The sequence below is a fragment of the Falco biarmicus genome, chromosome 10, assembly GCF_023638135.1.
Source record: "Falco biarmicus isolate bFalBia1 chromosome 10, bFalBia1.pri, whole genome shotgun sequence".
NCBI lineage: Eukaryota > Metazoa > Chordata > Aves > Falconiformes > Falconidae > Falco > Falco biarmicus.
The window spans coordinates 31,517,490-31,542,259 of NC_079297.1; the positions used below are offsets into that span (position 1 = coordinate 31,517,490).

Consider the following 24,770-nt stretch of genomic DNA (forward strand, 5'->3'; position numbering starts at 1 on the left):
CCAGGCAAAAGTTTCCGATTGTCTACTTGAAAGGCTCAGGTAAGTTCTATACATCATGTAGGTGTTGAGCAGGTGCACATGAAGAACAGGATAGTTCTCACCCAGGCGGCATGGCTCGATTAGCTGAGGAATTGGTGCTGATGCACTATCAGGGTGACAAGAAATACCAGCACTTCATGGTAACGATTCTCATAGTTTTTGTTTTCATCTAATAAGGAACAATGCTTGTATGGTCCAGCTGATGGTGGTGTGGACAAAACAATTCCCATCTAGAGCTATGGCGTTTTATAGCACAAGATAAGATAGGTGGGAAGTTCTGCCCTTTAAAATCTCATGCAAAAACCTTCACAACAAGAACAGTTAACATGTAATAATTTCTCATTAGAAATTTTTATTCTCCAAGAATAAAACCGACCATCTCTTCCCCTCCCCACCCCCCTTCAGCAATTTGTAGATTTGGAAATCCTTATATTTAAGGTTTTCAGTTGGTTTTAACATACAATAAGACCACAGTCAGGAATAACAGAAGCCTGATGGTTTATGACTTCTGTGACTAACATCAGCCTGCTGCGTCTATTAATAGGACTTGTGTTACCTTGAACTGCTCTTGGACTGGATTTGTACTAGAAAGACATATACTTACTGCAAGGGTTGATATATGGAACTTGGAAAATAAAATGAACAGGTTAAGATAGTACTACTATTCTGTTCTTCCTCATGTTTATACCTCAGCTTCTAGTCAGCTTGTATAATAAGAAACAGCTGCAGAACAGGCAGGATCTATAAATGAAAACAAACAGTAAAATCTCACATTTTAATAGTATTAACTAGTATTTTCATGTGTGTTCACGCTGGAGATTGTGCCAAACACTTTGACTGTATGAACATTCAGACTTCCAAAATCTTGCAAAAAAAAAAAATGAGTTTCCGTTACTATTCACCCATGTGCTCTTCTAGGAGGCAAGATTTTAATCACACTCACCAGAATATCACTAACTGAAGAAAATATATTAAACTAAAACAAAATCTGAAAACGACAATTTAAGTTCTATTGATAATATTGACAATAGACAGTGTATTTCCTACCACAAAATGGGTCTGTTCCCAGAAGGGCGCTGGAACAGATAGTGCATTCCGTGCTGTTTCCTTAGCGCACTTCTCAGATACCCACATTTCTGTCAGAAATGCCTGGGATGTCACTTGCAAATACGATGGGAAGAATTTTTAAACAATGTGAAACTAACACGTGCATTCAGACTCACCGCTCCCAGTCATGTGTGTGGGAATACCACAAGGAAGCATCACTCCTTGTGAATTTTACTCTTTGGTACTTAGGTTAGTCCTTGCATTGCATAGAAAGTTTGGATCCTAAATACAACAGGAATTCTCCAAGATGGCAAAGTACCTGAAAGAACCGTGTCACAGTACAAAGAAAAGTTACAATCCTAAGTTCAATTTGTGATTCTGTCTGTGATTACCTTATTAAATGTAGCTGGTTTTAGGCATGTTAATTACTATTTACAATTGTACATGTCTTAAAGTAGAGCACAGATGCCCCAAATACTTCGTGTTCTTTGTGCTAAATGCTGCACAAGCACACAAGACAGTTCTCATTTCAACAAACCATGTATGCATGCAAGCAAAACAGTAAGAATCTTGCACTGTGTACTTCACTGTTGAAAAATACTGCATAGCTCCGTTTTTGCCAGGCATAGTGCTAAGACACCGTATCATCACAGTAATTTTAAAAATTATTTCTTAAGCAGGAGCGCAGCTGATATTTCACTGGCTCCTTCACTGCCTTTCAGTGGCAACCATTCACACACGTTACACATGCATTTAATTTTTTATACTGGGATTTCAACATGAGGTTTGAGCCCCAAGGTGTCTTCGTTAATTAAATGTATCAGTTTAATGCACACACACAGACACACGCAAGACCTCACTTGCAACGCTGTCTCCATACGTGTTACTCCAGAATTTAAAAAGGGGAAGGAAGGGGGAAGGAGGAGGAGAAAGGAGTCAGCTTTTACCTAACATTCTTCACTTTGGTGTTACCAGTAGTTTTATTTTTAAAATGTAAGTGAAGAAATCAAAAGGCGGTTGTGTGAAGTTGTACTCATCAGTTCTGTTGTGGTCTAAGGAACTTGCAGTTTTCAAAGGCCATCTTGGGCTGTAGTTTGGGTTTATTCCTATGACAGCTGGGGTCCAGCTTTCAAAGGCTCATGTTTTTGCACTAAAGACAGGTACAGAAGGGAAGCAAAAGAGGTTTTTAGACATCAGAACACTATATATCTTTGGGGACCTAACCATCTCTCAGTGCCCTGAGGATGCTCTGCCAGGTGTCTTACCTCCCAAGAGCCCTTCATGAGCTCCTGCTGTATAAGAATAATTAAAATAAGAGTAAGCTGAATAATTGTTAAGACCTACTAGCTGGCTGCAGGAGATTCTGAACACTTGCAGCTGGGCAAGCAAGGGAGAGGCCCTGTGACAAAGGATGTTTCAGGCACTGTTTCCATCTGCTTTTCTCTGGCAGTAAATACTGTTACAGAGGTGGGATTTTTGACAGCCTGAGCTCTCTCCTTCACTTACTGCAAGGACACCATGATCCACCCCCTTCTCTTAATTTGCTGAGGTACTAAAAAAGTCTCAAACCTTTGAACGCAGGCTGGTCTCCCTTACATGGTCTCTTTGCTTCCCACCTCACCTTCAAGGGCTCTGCTGTCAAAGAATAAACCAATATGAGATGACTAATTTATCACTACACATTTTCCTTGCTGATATCCTAAGCAAAGAGTTTGGTTTCTTAAATTTCTCTAGCATAGCAGCATTTCTTGCAGGTCTTACATCAAATTGAATTCTTCATAAGGTTTCCATTCTGAGCCTCTGTGAAGAGAGAGATCTTTGTAAAGTTAGTGGTTCAGAACATCGGGCTCCTGGTGAAATGTGAAGATGTAAGCCTCTCCAACGTCACTGGCTAAGCAGGCCTTGTTTAATGCTGGGAAAAGAAAATACTTTTCAGCAAGCTGCTGTCATGTTGAATGGTGGCTTGTGTGATGTCAGCTCCTTGGTACCTGGAATGACACTAAAGAATAGGCACTTCTGCAGTCAATGGTATGAAGAACACTACTTCAGTAAAGACTGCATTAAACCACAACCCTCTGGAATCTTACTTACTCAGCTCATAGCTTGTCTGTTTTTAGGGTTATTTCTGCATTTTAGCCACTGACAGGGCGATGTTCAACACAAACAGTTCTGGCAGTAGGATTCAAAACTGTGCCGGCTCCTCCTGTCCCACTTGCTTGTTACACCTCTGATCCTGTAATAAATCCCAAAGGGATGGAGTGTAAGAGAAGTACAGAAAATCTCCAAACTGCCTTGCCAATACCTCTGTGCTATGCTTGCCACCTCTTTATTCCTCCTTCTTACTTGAAGGACAGATCCCACTAGGAATCAGTGTGAAGGGAAAAAAAAAAGGAGATAAAAAACCACCAAGAAAACCCACCAAGGTTAAGGCCACTTTAAAAAAGAAAGAAAAAAAAAAAGCCTAACTCTTCGGCTTTTCAAAGACAGCCCGAAACATATGAAACAGAAAAGTTACTCTATTGTACTTGCATAGTAACACAGTTACAGGAGGCTGTCTTCACAATCAGATACACAGGCACAACCATCTGCTGAGACACAGATACCTTTACCATCACTCAGGCAGAAAGCAATGGAAAACTGAGAAGGAAAGCACCAGTCTAATCTGGTTCCAGATCTATTTATTATTATCAGTAGTATTATTCACAGAAGCACAGAATAGCAGAGGTTGGACGGCACCTCTGCAGATTTTCAGTCCAATTCCCCTGCTCAAAGCTGGGTCAGCTACAGCAGGTTGCCCAGGACCATGTCCAGTTGGGCTTTGAATTTCTCCAAGGGTAAAGACTACATAACCTCCCTAGGCAACCTGTGCCAGTGTCTGAGCACCATCACAGTCAGACCGTTTTTTCTCATATTTATTTCTTATATTTAATTAGTATTTCTTGTATTTCGGTTTGTGCTCACTGCCTCATCCACTCACTAGATGCCACGTTCCATAGTGATGGTCCATATTTTGCCACTACAGCACTAAGAATGTTTTTTTCCCCCTCTGTATATACCTTCTACCTCAATTTAAGTTCGGCTCTGACCAGGAGCTGTAAAGAAGAGCTACAGTAAGAATTGCTTTGTTGTAATACTGAACCAGGTATTCATTAATGGTGTGAAGTCCCTCCTTTGTCAGGCTTCTCACTGCAACTTTCTCTGCTTATCTTCTAGCAGCATTTCTGTGACAAGAAACAAACAGCATAAAGCATAGCATCCTGTGAGAAGGCCACGCTCGAACCACCAGCGTGCTCTCTGTGAAGAGTTATCCCAGGCTTCCGTTCCTCTGCTAACCATCAAATAGCTGAGCTATTTAAAAATTAAAATAATTTTTTTAAGTGTCTGCTAAGCTGAGATATTTTCCTGGCAAGTTCACATCTGGAATCAAATTTTATAGCCACGTTACCAAACAAATCAAAAAATACAGGGCTTAATAATGGAAAACCTGACACCACCTGTAATAGAATGGAGCAGGCATGCTGCTGTAATAATTCCTTTAAACCTACAGAAACTAAGCAACGTTAATTATTAATCAAAAGCAAAGCACCCATTTTAAACATTTTTCAAGGAGATGTGCTCATTTAATTTCTTGCTACTATACGTTACTTTATATCAGTAACTGTCATTCAAAGCCAGCAACACACAACTGCAAGGGCACTGATGAGAAATAATACCCACAACACACACGGCACAAGGCCTAACAAAACCACCGAACTAACCAGCTGTGCAATCTTCTTGTCTTCCTGTGTTAGTGTCTCTTCCTCCTTATGGCTTTGCCCACCCAAGCACTCCATATTTGCATGAGCTGCTGTCTTGTACTTTCTGCTGTGAACAGTTCAGAAAATGAGCACCCCTATCAGTACTATATGCTTTAATCACTGCAGCAAAGAATACCTCAGAAATATATACTGGGCCAAAACCAGATTATGTGTGTTTCAAACCCATAGATATGACGGAAATTTCTCTACAGGTCGTTTTGTTCCACAGTGTTCTTACTTCTTAGCCTCTGATGTGGAACACAAAAAGTAGTTTCATCTTCTTTTGTTTCTTGCCAACCTCTTACTTAGGAGAGATGGAGAAAATCAGTTTGATAGGTAATTGCTTAGTTCTGAAGAAACATCTGGGAAGGAGATGTGAAAAAAAACCACTAATGCAATCAAAACCGTAGTCAATAAAAACTAATGTGGATTTTAAAATGATACGCTGTCAAACAAAGGCTTTATAATGCAGACTTAAAATGCTGTTACTTCAATCTTCTCATATTCATTCTTCATCTTCTCTTATTCTGACCTTGGTCATCAGTCTGGAATGATGTACTATTTTCTCACTACAACCTTAAGGTTGCTGTGAATTAATTGTATGCTTCTATCAGTCCTCATTACAGTCTTTGACACAAGAATGAGTTTTCACAGAAGTGAATGCAAGGATGTTCTGATTCTCATTGAATATTCTCATTAATCCATTCTTAGGACAAAGACTAATGATAAAGAATAAGCATAGATATTAATTATTTTATTTCTCATGGCAATCTTGGAGACATAATGAGAATGGAATGATCGCCCTTTTTTGGTTCTTAAAGTTTTTTTTTTAAGGATTGAAAAATATTCAAGATTAATTTATTCTTGTAATTAAACTGATAAGATCAGAAGGTTAAAACACATCACATTAATTCATTCTTGTGCCAGTTTTAAGGGCCCAAACCTGTAAGTGCCAATTAAAGCGAACAGAAGCAGAGGATACAGGTCAGTGGAGAGTAGTGCATCACAAATTATATTTCTGGAACATCTATGTGCTGAAAACAGACAACAGTATAGTCCTGAGATGGCAGCAAGATGTAATAACGTAAATTATCACTGTTCATATTTCTATTAATTTCCAATAGATCTTCTGTATTGGTGGTTTGCATTAGCACAGTTCCTTAGCTATCAATGTCTTTCACCTCAGTATGGATGGTGTATTGGCTTATGCTATAGTTTGTCAGAAGTCAATGAATAGTTAAACTGTACTGTTAATGATAAACATACTGGGTTTTGAAGACAGCTAAAGCTATCACAATTATTTTTAGAGGCTTATTACAGAGTAAAATCCATAGAGCTTTCATGATATATCCATCCTTGAAAGAATACTGGGAGAGTGCAAGTATTATCACATATGGAAAAGGCATTAAGGAAACCTAGGCTGCTGACATTGTTCAGAAGAGCACGAGGCCCCGAACCCTCAACAGCTTCTTCTACTGTCCCTTTCTTCTACAAAGTTCTTTTAAGAAAGGAGAAGTTAGGAGGACAGATTCTTATTTTCTCATGTATTCCATTTAAACCCTGAACCCCCAACTTGTTTCAGCAGGAAGCAGATGAGAAATTCTGACTACTGAAGTCGTTAGTGAGTAGTTGGTAACACTGTCATTTCTATTGGGATGGGAGAAGAGCGTGAAGAATCCTAGCAAGGCACGTCATTTACTTCCAAACCTTTTTTTAAAATGAAGGTGTGTGTCAGTCCTTTTTTAAGAGTATCTTCAGTCTTTCCCACCGCTGTCATGGTTTATACCACAGGCATATTTTGATTTAGGGCAGAAAGAATACATGGCTAATTTCAAAATAATCCATTCATATGGAAGCGTTGCATTATAGATAGGAAGTGGAATATTACAAAGTGATACTCAGTGTCATAACGTGGCGATGCACAGGATGAGAGAACTATGCTGCCATGGGCTCATCTCGTTCCCAGACAACTCCAGCTCAGTCTTTCACTGAACCTACTCACCTTCCGCACACAAAACTCAAGAACATACCTGTCACTGGCCCACTCGGGGTTCTTTAAACAAATACAAGGAGTTACTTCTCTGTAGTTACAAGCACTGAGTACTCATTGATAGTTGTATATTTATGCTGAGGCATTCAACACTTAGCCCTAAAAACATAAAGGAGAAATAATAAAAATGTCTGTATTCATTTGGTAATTTTCACTCTTGTTGACATTAATATAACTGTATGACTACAGCATTCCTTACAGCCCTGTTTCTGAACAGCACAGTGCCTGTAAAATAATCTGGTTTCTAAGTGTTAGGCAATAAGGTGTTTCTGATGAGAAGCAAAAAAAAAATGGACTCCATAGACTCCATTAAAGTTGAAGAGCAATACCAGTGCACCAAGAAGTCTTATCCTATTTGTATTCAGCAATGTCATAGAATAGAATAAGATACACAGGACGGTCACCTGCAGACTTCAAACCTAACCTGGTCTCTCTAATCCAGGCACCTTTTTGTTTTTCTGCTTGGTTTTGGGGGTTTTAGTGTGTTTTTTTTAAAGTGTTAGTCATCAAAACTCTGGAGGACATTGAACCAACAAAAGGAGTGAGCAAGACTTTTCAAAGTACAGTATTTGTTTCTTAAGTACAGTAGTTTTGCAAGCCCTGAGCCTAGAGAATCTCCTGTATAAGAACAGAGGGAAATAATGCAGGTTCATGTTTCATTTGAAATATTTTAAAACTATTTGACTGATTTTTCTCAGTCACAGCACCCCATTGGGCACCAGGAATAAGGAAGAGGTGTGCAAGCAGAGAGCAATGGCAATGTCTGTTGTCTATCTGCTCAGAGTGCTTCTATTGCAAAAGCAATGAGGAGATGCTGAAATATAGCACAGGAACCTCTGGGCAATGCTGCACATGTAGTACAGCTCTCCAGCCAACTACAGAAATTAGCCACAGCTGCCCTAGTGGCTTGAGATCTGTAGACGAAGAGTGCTATAATCCAAGCTAGATTTCATTAAGGTATCTGAACAGGAATCAAGAGAGATGCATCTGGTTCTTTGGTAGGTCATATGGGCTCTTATCTCACTCAGCTAAACTCATCTTCAGCGGTAAATTAGAATTAAATTTGTGTTTAACTGTTGAGTTGTGCAGTGTAAATCTAACTCGGATTTCAGGGAGCTTTGCACAATGAAGATGAGGATAATAAATATGTTTTTGCTGCCACAGCCATTCAAGATGTAAATTCTGAAAGGAGGGAATTTTTTTCTTTCTAATTTTATTTTGGCTTTGTTCGTGTTCACTTGGTCAGAATTTCATCAATATTCTAGCAGGCTTGTCAAAGAACAGGAATGTTCACCTACTTATGGAATTTGGAGTTTGATCCAACGAATACTAGAATTAATGGAAGTGTTTAAGGCACCCTTACACTGATACGCAATAGTGCATTCACAGAACTTCAGATGTAGCAGCATCTTACATAAAAACTGAATTCTGAGATGTTTTGCTTCTGGTTAGGAAACAGAATTGTAATGTCTGACCCATTTCTTTACTCAAAACAGCTTAAATATCGATTTGTACAGGCTAGGTATTTGCAATGAGTAAATCACAGACCAAAAGATTACTTTCCAAGTAATTTCTAATTATGACGAAAATCATACTTTGCAGCCGGAAGAGAGGTGGAGGCTCAGAATAAAGTACTGGTTATAGTCCCTTCTCCCAACTTTGCATCTGTGTCAGAAATTTCAAAAAAAAAGTGCGTTGCGTGAAACACATTTATCTGTGATACTATCTCACTGACTGCCATTTGAACTGCCTTCCATGGCATTACACCAAAGGTGAATGTAGTCTTACCTCTTTCCATATATTCTATTCCTAGTCAAAATACCACGGGAAGGCATTAAGTAGAGTGCTTTCCCACAGTACTGTAGCACTGGCTAGGGGAGGCCAAAAGAAGGGAAAACATGCCTTTGGGAGTTGGCAGAGAATTCACTGGGACAGGTAAAAGCTTAGAAAATTTTGCAAGAGTAGAAGCCAAAGACTATGAGGAAATTTTTTTGTTTTGTTTTGTTTGTAAGTACTGTTTTAAATAAAAATTTCAGACTAGAAATTAAAATTTAAACAATGTAAGTGCCTCAGAGAACCAGGCTCTAAAGCAGTCCCTTAATGGGACTCCAGCACAGCCTTTATTTTTTAATGTGAAGACAGGAAAGGATTTGTCATTAAACTTTAAAAATAATCAAAATATAAATCCTTTTTGGTTTTGTGGGCTGACAGTGTTACTAAGAACGATTGTGTTCATTTAATGGTGCCCATTGGTAAGGAGAACTTCTGTGTAACAAGTTAGATTCAAATTTAAGCTTGTCTTGGCTGTCCTGTAGTCTATATTTTTTCAATCAATTATGCAGAATGTCATGTCTGAAGTACCTGCTCTTTAACAATTACATCTCAACCATTACTATGTCTGTAAGCTCTTAAGGACTCACTGCTTTTAGAACAATAAATAAGAAGTGGCATGTGAGACAACTGTATTAAATGGCTATGATCTGGAAGACCAACACTTGCTGTCTTCCCTATTATTTGCTGTGAGAAGTACAACACACACAGTTCAGCATCATACTGAACAATTTTATGCTCGACAGTTACCCAATTCAGCACAAACCTTGAGAAAACATAAACTTACCATCTTCCAGTTCTGCTGTCCAAACATGAAAATTATCTACGCTGCAGAAGGTTGTGCAAAGAAAGGAAGACATTACCCGTTCTTTAGCCTCCTCCTTTTCAGTCTCCCTCAGTAAACTGGTCATTGCAATGAGAAGAAAGATACAGAATATAAACATGAGACACTGCAGTTGAGGAAACAAGTATGTTCATAAATGACAAAGTAAAACCCAGTGTGTAGGAGGAAACCTTGGCACTGGAGGCCCTAAACTTCAAGGTCAAGCCTGTTAATACAGCAGGGTGCTTCTGAAATCGTGCCTCTAGGCCCTGCTACTGCCTCTGTGTCAGTAACCAAAGGGAAAGGAAAATAAATACACAGGCAATACTCCTTGATCCACACGAGGTTTATGCAGATGAGCATCAGTACTTCCAACAACAAAATTATGCCTTTCTACTCCTCACTGGTGGACCTTGTTCTCACAGTATTGCTACTTATTGTGGTAATGAAAGTCATTTGAAAGTGGAATCTACAAGCGAATGTACTGTGGTGTACACAGCACATAGTTCCCATAAATTTAGCACACAGGAATTTATTTCAGCAGCTACAGCTTTCAGTAGTTCATCAGTTTTGTTTTGCATGAATGTAATTTACCTTTCAGCCACCAAAGGCTTACAGTACAGGTCTTGTATTGAAACAAAACTAGTACTGTAACAGCACTCACATCATTGCTCCTGAAGCGGGGGGAACCCTCATATTTATTCCAAAGTTTTCCAAGCAGTTAAACTCAAAGGCAGATGTATATCTCAGTACATTTTTAGAGCAGTGTTAACATTTTGGTTGCACAAGGCTAGTAAAATTACAGTTTCAATAATGCAGCTGTAACTATATCTATAATACAAGGATGCATAGCCTCTTGCTTTTTTTTTTTCCCCCTCTTAGGAAACCATGGAAAGAGAGAGCCTATTGAAATGCTATAATGTTGTACAGTCACAGTTCTAAGGGAAAGAGAAATGCTGTGGTCTAAAAATGAAATAAATCACTGAGCTTCAGAGACAGCCTTATCCATTGGAAATAGCCACAAATGAAGGAGAAGACAAAAGGACATCTGAGACCTTGAAAGTGCAGAGATTAGCCATGTTGTTTGGATTTATCGGCTTCAGGAGGAAGGACCCATTTCATTAGTGGAGATTTTACTTTACTAAAGCATAGACAACTTGGCCAAGTTTCTGCTAGGCACATTACCTTCTTTTATAAAATATGGGCCAGCCAGGTTCTTGTTGAAGTTGCTGGGATTTTTGGCATTGATTTCAAGATAAATGAATAGCCAGTGGGTCCCCTGCAGAGAAGAGTAGGGAAAAGGCATACCGTCTCCTGCCCAAAGCACAGTTCGGATCAAGTGCCCTGAGCTTCAGGGGCGTATTTCCTGATGCAATGCTCGTGCCTTAGACGTTTCTGTTCAGAATAACCAACTTCTGCTATAGTCAATTTTACAACTACATTTGTATTTTAGAGAGGAAATCCAATACTAACCATGGAATCCTGTCAAGAATTCAGTAAATCAAGTGACTTTTTATGGCATTTTACAAGAAAGAAAACTATTCAGGTAAACTGACAAGTCCAAATAGGAATAGGAGACTCCAACTAAGGTGTACGTTATGAATCACAGCCTACTACCCCTGCTGGGACTGAGGGAGAATCTACAATCCAAAATGAATTCAAACCAGTTCGCAGGGATTCTTAAAGTTTTGCTAAAAAGGGATGCCAAAATGCTGACAGCTTTATTAGAGCATATAACTCAAAATAAGAACAAATGCATTTTAAGACTTCAAGTGTACCTTTCAGTATGAATCTAATTGGCTTTAAGATACTGTTGAACTTCCTAAATAGTACTACATCTTCCTAAAATGTCACAGGTGTTTACATTTTCATCAGAATGAGGTATTTTGCCAGCTGGCCTAAAAGTTGCCTCTTCAATAAGTATTCCAGCAATACATGCTGAGTTTCAGCAGCTTTGTGTCCACTTGGGATGGCTATGAGCCTTGGTACTACAGTGGTCAGGACCTTCTAAGAATCTACAGAGTTACGATAACTTTATGTTGTGAGACCTTTATATAAAACAAATACAGCTAAAATATTACATTTCTTTGCTTCTCTTTATGTACCAGGTTCTTTCGGTGAACACTGTGAAATTTTGCCTAAACTTTCTTTTCATAGTGCATGTGCACATACATATATGTATAACAAAATCATTTGATCTTTTACTGTAAGTCTCAAATATTTGCTAGAGCACTATGAAGCATTTTGGTGACCATGCAAGGGGTGCACAGTTGGTGCTTGTATGGACCCTTCTAGACTAAATGCTCACTGCCCATCTATATGCAGCTAAGGGATAGCGAGGAGGGACTGGACTTAATGTTCTACATAACCCTGCTTAGGTCCATTTTTCTTTTGTGTTTTACTTGCAAAAAAAAATAAATAATTTTTTAATGGGTTTCAAGCACCATTCATAGATGTCCCATCTTATCTGTCACCTAAATGTCATTATAGGGTTACATAACAGATCAATTTGTTTAAATCAAACAGGATAATTATTTTAAAGTATAAAATGATATGAAAGATGCTTTATCATTACAACGAATGTGACAAGTTCGTATGTTTCTTACGTCACCACATGAAGAAAGATTATCTGCTGTCCCAAATATACAAAATACAGGTAACTTAAAAAAAGTCTAGAGTTACTACCAGCTTTAGTGTCCTAGTAAGGAAGAGAGATTCTTCCTTCAAGATTGCTTCTTTTAGATTGTGATAATAATAGTCCTCAGAATATTACTGGAGTGAAAAGAAAGTAATCTCTCACTAAGCATGAAGGATCAACTATTTTAAATAAGTATTCTATTAAAAGTCCCCACAGATACAGTGGACTATTTTAAGCCCACCAAAGGGCAAAAGCTGTACCTGATAGGATACAAAACAGAGATTCAGGCTAAATCAGCGGAGGTTTATTGGGACAGGAGACATTCTTCACTGCACCCAGTCACACAAAGTGTTTTGATACTTGGGATGTTCCTCTTTCTCTGTCTTTTACCACTCCTTTCCTATGCCCAGCTGCCTCCTGCTGCACTGATGGTTTCATTTGTATTTTATTTTCCAGAAATTTGAAGTGTACTGCAAATAACATCCAAGCCTGACCCAGTATTATCTCGGTCAAGGAAACATCTTAATAGGGATAGACAGTTTAATTGATTAAAAAAAACCCTGGCAAAATAGGAGCAACATTGAAACTTTATGTGCAACACTGGAAAGCAGGTGCAGGTTTTCTTCGATTTTTTTTAAAAACGCTAAGTGGTAGGAACAGCAGCTGACAGAGCTGCGTACTTGCATTTGCTTCACACACCCTCCAAGCTCTCCCTGTCTTGTCCTTGTTGTAACTACAGCCACATTAGCCTTCTAACTAGCTTTATAACCAAGGCTTTTCATCAAGTAATATTGGTCAAAGAATTAAGGTCAGGCTGGCAGTTGCTGACCTCTTTAATCACATAATAAATCCTGATCATTCTAGGGCTACAGTTCATTTACACAACCTCATTGTTATATACTTTACTGGGCAGTCACACCTAGCACAGTATTTTGCTAACTATATGAAAATGAAATAAATCATAAGGTTAAGTGCTGTGGCACAAAAAAAAAAAGATAAAGAAAAGAAAAAAACAGTAGCAGGCAAGCAAGTGAAAAATGGAGATGACAGCTGTAGCTCTGTCAAAAAACATTCACTATTATACAGGGAAAACAATGAAATAGAGTTATTTTGCCTCATTACTTTTCTGTAACAAGATACCTGGTACAGGTTCCCCAAAACAAATCAGAAAAGTCTTTGGATGAGAGTATTTCACCATATTTGATGAAAGTACTCACTATAGGTATAAAACCCTGTACCCTGCAGATGTAGGACCCACCTAAAAACCCATCAGTTGGTACAAAAAGGAGTAGTCTGTATTCTCAGAAACAAAGACTATAGCGAGAACACTATGCCCGTTTTCTTGCCACTTCCCCAGATATTGCTAAGAGATAGTACAAAAACTGGTTTTAAAACTATTTTCCTGTCCCTCTTCATCTACCACAGAAGTCTCAAAATTTGCCATATATCAGACATACAGGCAAAGTGCTACTGAACTTCCAGAGCTTTCTCCGTTAACAGCCCCTTAATCCAGTACAGATGAATTTGCCTGTACAAACTATTCTGAAGCAGCTCTAGTTTGTGCTACAGAACAATCTACTGTCAGTAGCCTAGGGGGGAAGAAGAAGAGACATGCTGTCGTCACATTTTCATTTTTGACAGAATAGAGCTGGGCTTAAAATCAGGCATTCTATGGCATCTAATGAGAAGCTTTTGATTAAACAAATATTCTCTTCAAAAATTAATGCTTTTCAATAAATAACCATCCTATTGAATACTTTTAATAGAAACTTTTAAATGAGAATAATGTTTTCCTTTGTAAATTTTTTTTTTCCTCTAAAACATTCAACTCTCAGCAAGCTCATTCATCAGAGCAAGTCAAGTTAGCTGTTTAAGTATGCTACCAACACTACTATTTTTCTTCATTTCCATTAAAATGTTGCAGAGGGGTAAAAGCAATTCTTTCCAACTTTGGTAGAAGCTTTTTCTCTTTTGTTTTCTTCATAGATATATAGCCTAGATAGCTAGCAATTGATGGCAATTACGATTCAAACAATTCAGGTTTACATATCCAAAGAGAAGTGCAGTCAAATGCGTATCTCCTGGGTCTGTTACAGAGTAGCTTCTTTGTAAACGGCTTATCTTAATCTGTGTAGCTTCCTATGACCAGTATGTTCCCATTTCATTTTAAATTTATAAGCAGAAAATTTTCATGTTTATCTACCTGAGATCATCTCAGCTGTTTATCACTGTCACTGTAGTCTGAGAACTGAAGACATCACCTCCGCTAACTTAAGGCTCAAACATAATACAAGCTGAGAAAGTACTGTGCTCAAAAAAAAACCCAAACCAATCTATTTGAGAATGCTTTCTAGGAAATCACAGAGGGAAGTAAAAGAAAAAAAAAAAAAAAAAAAAGAGTTTTGTACACAATGCAAAGTTGATGACCTTAATGATGAATTAGCACACACTAAATTTGCAGCTGCCACCTGAACAGGAGAGGCTGCAGACATCAGAACTAGAGTTCAGAATGAACATATGAACATTTAGGAACGACCTAAAAATAAACATATCAGTTGCAAATGCCCAACGTTCTAAACTCCAATTGGAAAAAGCCAAGAGAGACCAATTTTGCCAATAATGATTCAAAGGAGCGGCTGTCATAGGTCACAAGCAGAATGTTAGTCAGCAGTTCCACAGCTGGGCTGGAAAACAAAAAATCCCAAATAAAACACGGTTCACTGCAATAAGCATAAACAGGAACATCATCAGGAAGACACAGAATTTGTACACTTTGTGCTACAGCCACAACTGGAATACAGTGTCTGGGCTGGGGCATCATGTTTGAAGAGGAAGCAGCTTCCCTTTGGCCCACTGGAGACAACGATGACCTGGAAAACATTCTCTAAAGACAGACTGAAAGAACTAGGGCTGTTCAGTCTAGACAAAAGATGACTGAGGGAAAGTATGAGGGCAGTATTCATTTACACAAAAGATCGTTCCAAAGCAGAGAGGAGTAAGTTTTCTCCTTGTCCACTCAGGATAGGACAACAATGTCAAGCTTCAGTTTCAGGTCAGGCATTAGGGAATGCAATCTTCCAGCAGTGATGGTAGGCTACCAGCCAAATTGACTAGGAACACTGCGGCATCCCCAAGCCTGCTCACTTTTAAAGCAAGCGGTTTAGGTGTAATCAATCAAACCTTGAGGCTGGATCTGTCAATCTAGCCCATAGCAAAGGACATATTTAAGGTTCTTTTCTGATCTTACTTTTAATGAGTATTAATGGCTGCACACACCACCAGCAGCCCCAGTATTCAAGAGGATATTATTTCATATCCACTAGCTGCGGTGTAATTAACACCAGAAAGCAAGGCAGTGGTGAGTGAGGCCCAGTATGGTATCAGAAATAGCTTAAAATAGGTATCAGAAATAGAAGTGAGCAGCATGCTGCTTCAGTGCCCCACATAGCTGCAAGTACCCAACTAAATTATTCTAAAGTCTCCAAAGCATGTTTGGAAAGACATGAGCACTTCATTAATCCGAACTGTGATTGAGAATGTAGTCTCTGGGATTAAGCTCTTATACTGAGGCTTTGCTTAATTTTTTGGCCCAATGGTAATTTTTGAGGTTTCTTCATGGTTGGGCTAGTTTTTCAGAGGAATCTATCTGCTCTCTATACATGAGTTTCGCATGTGTGCATAAAGTACGTAAATTTTCATTCTAACAGCAGACCCATAATTTGCCTGCTATGTTTTCAGGGAAGCCTCACAGCTTTCTTACAGAACTACAGCTTGGTGACTGCATGGTTTATTCTTCCTGGACTGAACAGGCTTGAAACTGTGTTTCAGATTTCAAAATGGAAAGAGAATGCATGCCATACCATCATGAGTAAAAAAATTGGATTTTGCTACTTGGAAAATGCTTCTAAAATAAACTTCAGGGTTTCTTTCCCCATCTCCTATGAAACATTTAAGGAAAATCCATGTGCTTCTTTTGCCTGATAATCATTTGAAAATTACAAGAGGGTCCAACCTGCTTATCCACATTTAGCCTAAAAAACACAAGATCAAACAATTAGAATTGCATCTCAAGTGCATGTGTTTGCTAAATGAATTTAAACATAACTTTGATTGTCTCCTCCTTCATGTCTGGAGCCTAACTGTGTAAATAGTGCTCAGATCAGTGCATGAAATGGTGCCAATTTCATCCTGCCTTTAGTGAAATTATCACAATCCTACCCATTTAAGAGTAAAGTAAGGTGTATTATTTACCGTTTCCATACTTTGTGTTTTACCCTTTCACTGTGACACGACTAACAACAGAATTGCATGTTACCTCTCACAAACCCAACTGTTAGAGACTAAAGGACTTGCGCACTTACAGTAATTGCCTTAAAGGCATTTTTATTTCATGCTTATAAAAGATTACCTTGGCTTTGAAAACTTGATGCCACTATACAAGGATATTTATTTACATTCCTACTTAAAATTAAATTATATTTGTGTATGCAAATGTACTAGGGGGAGGGTTTAAAAAAACTGGCAAGTAAATCCTAGTGCACTCAGAGGTGGAAATTATTATCCATTTACCCATAATGATTAACGGTTAAAACGCACACTCTGATGTTTGCTGTGTCTCAGGAAGAACAGAAGCTTTTGTTTCCCTGAAATAAAAAGCCACATTTCTTTTTACAGTAAATGCCTTAAAAGGGGGGCACGTCACTCTCGTGGCACAAAGCCAGATAAAGATACCCCTCACATACTAAAGAGTAAGTTAAATCCATAAGCCTTTTTTATGAGACATTAACAGAAATACAAGTTGAAAAAATATGAAATTATACTTTCCTAATAAGTATTAACTTGCATAGGGTATTGCAGAGTTGGTGCATAGAAGCTTTAAATATCACCTCAAAAAGGCTGAGAGTTGAAAAAAAGAGCATGATAAGCCTTTCCAGGGGTGGGGACAGTCCTCAGTAAGATGGCATGGCATCACCTATTTTAGAAACAAGATTTTTTTTGGTTGGCCAATATGCAAAAAGAAGTAATAATAAAAAAAAAAAAAAACTGAACAATTTAAGCAGATGACTTTGGAAGCATTCAAGCATCCACAAGAAAAACAAAAAACACCATTACAAATAAAAATGAACCATCAGACAACGTTAAAACATGTCCATTTGCCCAGCTGATACTATAAGGATCTCTTGGCACTAGCAAGGGAGACAGAATGGGTTTGACTTTGTTTTCTTTTTTTACGGAACGATTTCGCCTTTTTTATTTAGGCTTCACACTTTTCCTGGGGCCTCTGGGCTCCTGTCCAGGCCAAGATACTTCGCAATTGACTTTGATTTTCTGAGGTAAGTGATCTGTCACTTTCCAAGCAGTTATAGGAGGGGTCAGGAGGGAGGTGGCGCAGTATGGCCTCACTCTGGCTCCTGCCTCCCTGACATTGTACACGCTAATGCAATGTGAAGTAGCACGTCTAAATAGCCTGTCAAACTTTTTTGATGTTAGCAAACCCACAGATGGGATTCATTTCCACACTGTTCAAAAAACGTAAACGATACAAGGACATTAAAGAGCATTAAACTACTTGATGACATTTTGGTCACATTAATGAAAAGTGGCGTTTATAAACTACTACAAAAAGGTGGGGGCTGGGAGAAGAGACGGCAAAGAGAGAGGAAAGGAGAAGTGAGAAGGGGAAAAGGAATTAAAATCACTAAAAAAAAAAACCAAACCCAAAACCAAAAAAACAACAAAGGGACCTGGACAGTCTCTGGACATCATCAAAGAAATTAAGACTTTAAAATGCAATAAAACCCAGAGTGAAGTTTTCCCTACACGTGTGCACATGTACGTGTGTCCGTGCTGTTGCTTGGATGTAAAGGCTGCACCAGGGACCTGGAGCAGGAATTCTGCCTGCCTGCGTCTACATTTGTATCTGTTCACTCATAGTGGTGCATAGCTCCCTACTTACGGCATTCCATAAGTGCCAGGGACCAAGGTGTTGCTGAATATAAGCAAGCGTATCAAATCCAGCCTCACCAGCTTAGTCCCACTTAGGCCTGATTTAGCATAGAGAGACTTCTGTGCAAACATCTCCCACGTCATTCAAGAGCATTAGGTTGCACTACAGCCGATAAAGCCATAAGGGACTCTAACATGCAGATCGAGAGGGTAAGAGCCAATGCCAAAAAAACATTCAACTATGGAAATTTCTCAGATCTGTTTCTGCCACTTATACAACCTGTTAGGCACACTCAAACAAGGATTCGGACCCATCTAGGTATAAGGGTTAAATAGTTGCTGGTTTGCCTGCTAGAGCCGCAGAGGCCTCGGAGTTGGCTGCACCAGGATGCCAGCCTTGCTGGGAAGAGGGGCAGACAGGAGACATGCTGCGCTGGCTACGCCACTGCCACTAGCAGACGCAGCAGATTTTTTTCCAGCGTTTGTGGTTACATTAATTGTTAATGACAAAGGCAACCTTCACTCTGTGTGGTTTCCTGCCCGTATTTGGATCCTTTACAAGGCCCCCCTTTTTCTTCCTCTCCTCCCCCTCCCACCATCCCTTCCCTTTCTCTGATAGGAAATGCAACCCGAGATGTGCGAAAAAACACTGCGCATATTGTCATTTAATTGGCCCCTCGCTCAGGCGCATCGGGCCTCAGCGCGTGTGCTGTAGGGTGTCTGCTCCACAACAGGAAAGAATAAACCCAGACTCAAATCATAGGAAATTCATCAAATATGCTTCTTAGAGTTCTGTCTTTCAAGGTCTGTTTCCCTGCCATATGATCTCTATAAACCAAATTACTGCTGGCCTGAGTACAAGACTGGAGGCGCCTGGGGCTAACATATAATGAATGCCAAATGCATGTGACAATAGACTGATCATGGAGAAGAATTGAAAATTTTTTAAGTAGTTCTTTTATTTCATTTATAAAAAGCAAACTGACTACACTTAATACGTCTAAAAGGAGCCAATCATTTCCCTGCAGTTCCAGACCTGTGTAACAAACCTTTTATATCAACCCTATTAAACAGCTAGGACACATGATACTTTTGAATATGGCTCAGTAAAATATAGAATAGAAAATAAATTAAGATTAGTTCATTTTAGTTGGGAGGAATGTACACATGATTGAATTAGCTCAATTTTTCTTTGTACAAGCCTTCACACATAAAGATTCCACCCTTCAACTGCAACACAACAAGAGGGCAAACTCCTTCTGGTGGGAATGTATTATCTCAGAACTGCTGGATTCAAAAAAAGTAAGAAAGCTCCTTAAAGGCTAGAGTGATGTAAGATGAATTATTTTTATTAATTTGTGCAATTAGTAGTCAACAGAAATTTTTATCCCGGTGTTGCCAATTATTCTAAATAACCTAACAAGTTCAAGTGTTGCTATTGCAGGATCACAGGAAATGTGAAATCTCCAGAAGAAAATATATTATACGCTCTACTATAGACAGAGGATAATTAACACTGCTTTTTAGGTTTTAGAAAATACTGCACTTAGAACTGCAAGTCAACTAACGGACCGTCTATAACCTAGAAATGCTTCCATATTCACAGGCATCAGCAGTCTTACAGAGTTACAAAAAAGTAATAATACGTGCATATTAATAGATCACATTTTTTCCTTTGGGAGTATATATTTTAAAAGGGCTAAGGCAGCAACAGTAGCTCCTCTAAAAACTCTAAATGCTGTAATTGTTTTAGATGAATTACAGTGCTCATGTTAATGGTGAATATTTTGTCTGTGGAAGTATTTGATAAATACAGCCAAAGAAACAAAATAGCCCATCTTTTAAGTTGACATTTATAAAAAAAGAAGAAAAAAAAACCAACAAAAAAACCAACAGAAACAAAAAACAACCAAAGACGTTCCTGTTTGAAGATTTGGAACTAGTTAAGTACAAGATTATTTTAACCACTTTTCAGTGAGGAACGTGAAATATGGTCCATGAGGTCATGCAATTCAGCAAAACATTTTTTCCCTTCCTTTTTGTTTTTCCTGGTTAAATAGAAACAAAAGCAGAATTGCCAGAATACCTCCTTAGTCATATTTTAATCAAAGTGCTTCAGAAAACTGCATTTAGCTAATAAAAACTTGCATCCCCAGGGCAGTCTGTTGGAAGAATCTGAAGAGGCATTGGCCTACTCTTGAAAGCAGTAGCTGTGTTGGACACATCGGGGACACACACCAACGCCTAGGTCTCAGCCCATATTCTGAAGAGCTGCTGCATAGACTGAGGAAATGAGATAGGAAAGAGAAGAGCTTGCAGGAACAGGACTGTAATTTTGAAATCTAATGTCAATTTATTAGATGGAGCAGAGCAATATTCTTTTTCACAGGTATTGGGTATATTTACATTGCTGTAGAGAGAAGGGTCTGCTCTTCTGCCGGTGTAAATCAGTTGGAAATGGCTTTACTGACATTACAATTACTGATAAGAAGCCACCAGCAGTGAAATACGGATCAATGCTAGAGCATCTATTTGTAGTGTTCTTTTAAAGTACTATGGAAAAATGTTTGCTTTGGTGTGTGTGAGAAAAGGAAAATTTTTTTCAAGTAACAACAAAACAAAATTGTGCTACCTCTATTTTCAAGTTGAACAGGAGAAGAATTGTTTTAAATTCAGTTTCACATACTCATTCCTACCCATAAAATTTCCTTAACCTGGTCAGAAAAACAGGGACTAGGCAAGGTATTAGCTTGTAAAGAACATTTGTCAAATACTTGTTTCTGATTTCTTTATGCAGGGTGTCAAAACATACACGTACACAAATGACTAGTCACTATGGACTGTAGTGACAGCCATTACATGATTCACCTTCTTCATATTTCCCACGTAGGCGTTTATATACAAAAAGAATATCAACAAGCTAGTTCTATAAAACAATGCAAAACAAGCCAAATAATGACTATAAACTATGTTTTTTAAAATGCAACAAGAGAGCAAAATACTTTTGATGAGCGGTTGCTCGCTCTCACAAAACTTCTTCCATAATTTTAAAACAGCTTTGCTTCCCCCTTGCTGAAAGCTCTTTCAGAACTTTTTCTAAATGTATTAATAACTAAATGAATTTCATCTTGTACAGTATTTTCATATGCATCATCTGATTTACCTTCATGTCATTAAACATCCTGTTTGAACAAGTTAGGACTGACAAGTCAGCAGAATGGAACTTTTCTCTCCTGGCCACTGCTGGAACGAATCTAGGACCACTGTTTGCCCTGGAAACATGAAGACAGATAGAAAGTCCATCACATCATCTGTAGGGCCACGTGACCTACCCAGACACTTCACTCAGGCCATTTGTTCTGCAGTGTTATTGCCTATGAGGTGCAGGGTTGTTTAGCTCAAAGCTCTTCTCACACTCAACATGCTGAATCTCACAACAGTGTACGGCACTGGATCGTGAATTTGCCGCCTCAGAGATATTTAGAGCAGGTGCTCAAACATTTTGTCTGCATGTGTGGCAGACTGGTGTATTTGAGATACAAGATTGCCTAAGGCATCACTGAATCCACAGAGATTTGAACAGACATTCATTCAGATGTATCAGCAACAGTGCGGTACAGTAGAAAAAGTATCGTTACTTGGAATTGCCATTTCAGGCTTTGACATTTCCTACTTGCATACATTCTCCTGACAAACTGAACATATAAATACAAATAGCAAGAGAAATAGCAATCTTTACAAACAAGTAATCTAGATTATCTCAAATATACTTGGTCTCTTTCTTCAGAAACACACATTTAACTACTTTCGGAACATAATAACTGGAAGTAAAGATCTTCATATTGTTTGTGTATTGTATTCTAAGTAACTGTGTTAAGAATGAAAGTGGCCTGCATAAACTTGATTCAGCATTCTTACTTAAAATGTAACTTCTTGATTTTCTACAAAATCCTACATCAAAGAATACAAAGGATTACTGGTGCAACAGAATTTTCTTTTCTCCATGTTCAATGTACCTGTCTCTGACTGTATCAAGTATTGTCCAAGGCTTGGGTGGGTGGGGGGAGCCGAAATAAAATCAATTCCTCTGTGGGCTTTTGGTGATACTTATCATTACAGTATTCCAGGGTTTCATATTAATATATCACCATGAGTGAAAGGAATATTACCAGTACTTAGAGATGAGAAACTATAGCACAGAGATTAAAGGTATCTATGCTACTTTAGTTTTAAATATAAGGTTCAAAGTACCTGATTTAGACTATTTAGCACTATATATCACTCAATCATTTGCAACTATGCATACTTCAGCAGATGAAAGCACCGTATCTCAAGTTAGACCCCTGAAAAAAGACGACAGACAAATAATGACTCCTTAAAAGCACAGTTTGATTGAGATTTGATGAAAACGCTGCGGTAAAAGACAATAATCTTGTGCCATAACCAGGAAAACAGCCTTTTATCCTTATCCTTGCACTTCTCTACTAAATGTACTGAATACTGTGAACTGCCACACCTGGAATACAAGGCAGGAAGTCTAAATATCAAAATACATAATAAATTCTATGAGATATATCTTTGTACCTTAGATACAAAATATTTAAAACGGGTTGAAAAAAAAAAAAAGTGGTCATTTTATTACTGATCAGATGGGCTACTCCTGCGTGACCATGGCAGCACCTTGAAATCAGACAACTGCTTGTCATAGGAAAATTTACAAAATCAAATTAGTACTTAAACCCAGACTTCAGCAATTGGAAGACCATCACCTCCACCAAATGCCTCTTCAATAGGTATTTAATCCTGGAAGGCTTTATCAAGTCTTTACTTCACATGGAATTCCTTGAAATAGTCTATGCCTACTTTTCCAACAGCTCACAGAAGGACTTTTAAAGCAGCAACAATGGAGGGGCAACAAGCTTATTTCTACTATTCTTCTCTTCCTGAAAATACATGTGCAGAGTCATTTGAGATACAAATAATTGAAGCAGTAGAGCTTAGAGGCCCAAATGAAGGTTGGGAGCCAACTGCAATATATAATATATACGGTCTGAACACATTATGGAAAGAAACTCCACTATGAAGAAATTTCACTGGCAAGGCAAAGAAAGCAAAAGATAGCAAGCAAACCGTAAGTGCGAGCAGAACTAGACCAAGGTGTACATCAGATGACTGGCACTTCTGGGAACTGGCTCTAGGTTTCCTGAATCCTTGTCTGCTGCAGTTGTTGACATCTGGCAAACACTGGGGTTTTGGGAGGGGGGTAGTGTTTGGGTTCTTTTTTTTTTTTTTTTTTTTAAAAAAAAAAAAGAGCCAAGGAAAAAAGCTCATATAGTTAATAAGAGATGTTAGATTTGACTGTAAATAGAAATGATGCTTTCATTAAAAACACTCAAAATATTCACAACTGTACCCATATTTTCCAATGCAAAACAAGGAAATCTAATTCCCCCTTTAATTCTATAACGGGCTGCAATGTTAATTCTAGTAATAATCCCAGCACTGAAAACATAACACATAATTTTACCATTGCTAATACTAGTAAGATTTGACAAACATTAATTTAGAGTAACTTATTTAGCTTTTAACCAAGTTATAAAAGTACTGCAAGAACAGCTATCATGCATTGATGTTTTAATGGCAACCACTGAAACAATAACATCTGTATAGGGTCCATCTGGAAATTCATGAACCATAGATGACTGAGAAAGGAAAAATCAAAACCTGCCTATAGTACAAGGAGTGTGGAAGTTAAAGAGTTACACACATGCAAAAATCCAAATGAGTCAACAAATACTGTGAGTGCGCCAAAAAATAGTTTAGTAGAACATGTGTGCTTCTTGTTTATGCAAGCTTTTCAGAGAATGTTTTTCATAAAAGAGATGTAGCACCGTTCAACGCTCAGTCACTGTGTTTCAGGGGATATGTCTTGGCTGCACTACGATCAAGAATTCAGACTGCTACTGAAGGAGGAAACAATTCTCTCCTGAGGCAGTTATGATTTGAATCTCCTATTAGGGTGGAGAAGTTTGTTTTATCCTACTTTTTTACCTCCTTGCCGTTATCGGGCGCACATGTCATCCATCAATTTCTTGCTGCACATTTTGCATGCAAATACCATTAGTAGAAGCATGGTATTGCAGCTGCAGGACAAATGCATGAAAACATCAATTCTTAAAGGCCAAAAATTGCAAACAAAGAATGTCTAACAAATCATTAATGCGAGCATCCATAAAATCCATGGTCATTAGATGCACTTTTGATCAGAAATGATAGCACACAAATTTAGCGATTTACGTTATGATGGGCCAAGGAACAAGAAAAAGTATACCGTTATGAATGCTCAGTGGGTTTCACGTTGCTTTACCTCACTGGAGTTATTCCATGTTACTGTAATATAAACAAAGTTAGAATTTCTCAGGAAGACGAAATATCTTTTTAGTTTTATACACTGCTTTTAACACCTACAAGATTTTGTTTCTGCTTGAACAATTGCCCTTGAAAAGCACTGAGTATGAAGTGATGCTCTTACTCCTCATATATTCTTCAAAGCATATACTAAATACTAGTGAAACCTTGTCACTGCTCCCCCCACCTCAG

The 24,770-nt window shown here is 38.4% G+C and overlaps 2 long non-coding RNA genes across 2 annotated transcripts in view; one reads left to right on the plus strand and one right to left on the minus strand.

Annotated features, from left to right (window-relative positions):
• The window catches only part of LOC130156379 (uncharacterized), a 146,369-nt gene extending 134,142 nt beyond the window's left edge, over positions 1–12,227 (plus strand). Inside the window, exon 4 of the long non-coding RNA XR_008824398.1 lies at positions 10,469–12,227. This is a non-coding gene — a long non-coding RNA (uncharacterized LOC130156379). The remainder of the gene's footprint in view (positions 1–10,468) is intronic.
• LOC130156380 (uncharacterized) lies at positions 6–9,678 on the minus strand. Its single transcript, XR_008824400.1, has 3 exons — positions 9,551–9,678; positions 3,178–7,032; positions 6–2,718 (listed from the first exon to the last, which is right to left on the minus strand). It is a non-coding gene; the product is annotated as an uncharacterized LOC130156380 (long non-coding RNA).
• Positions 12,228–24,770: the final 12,543 nt, after the last annotated feature.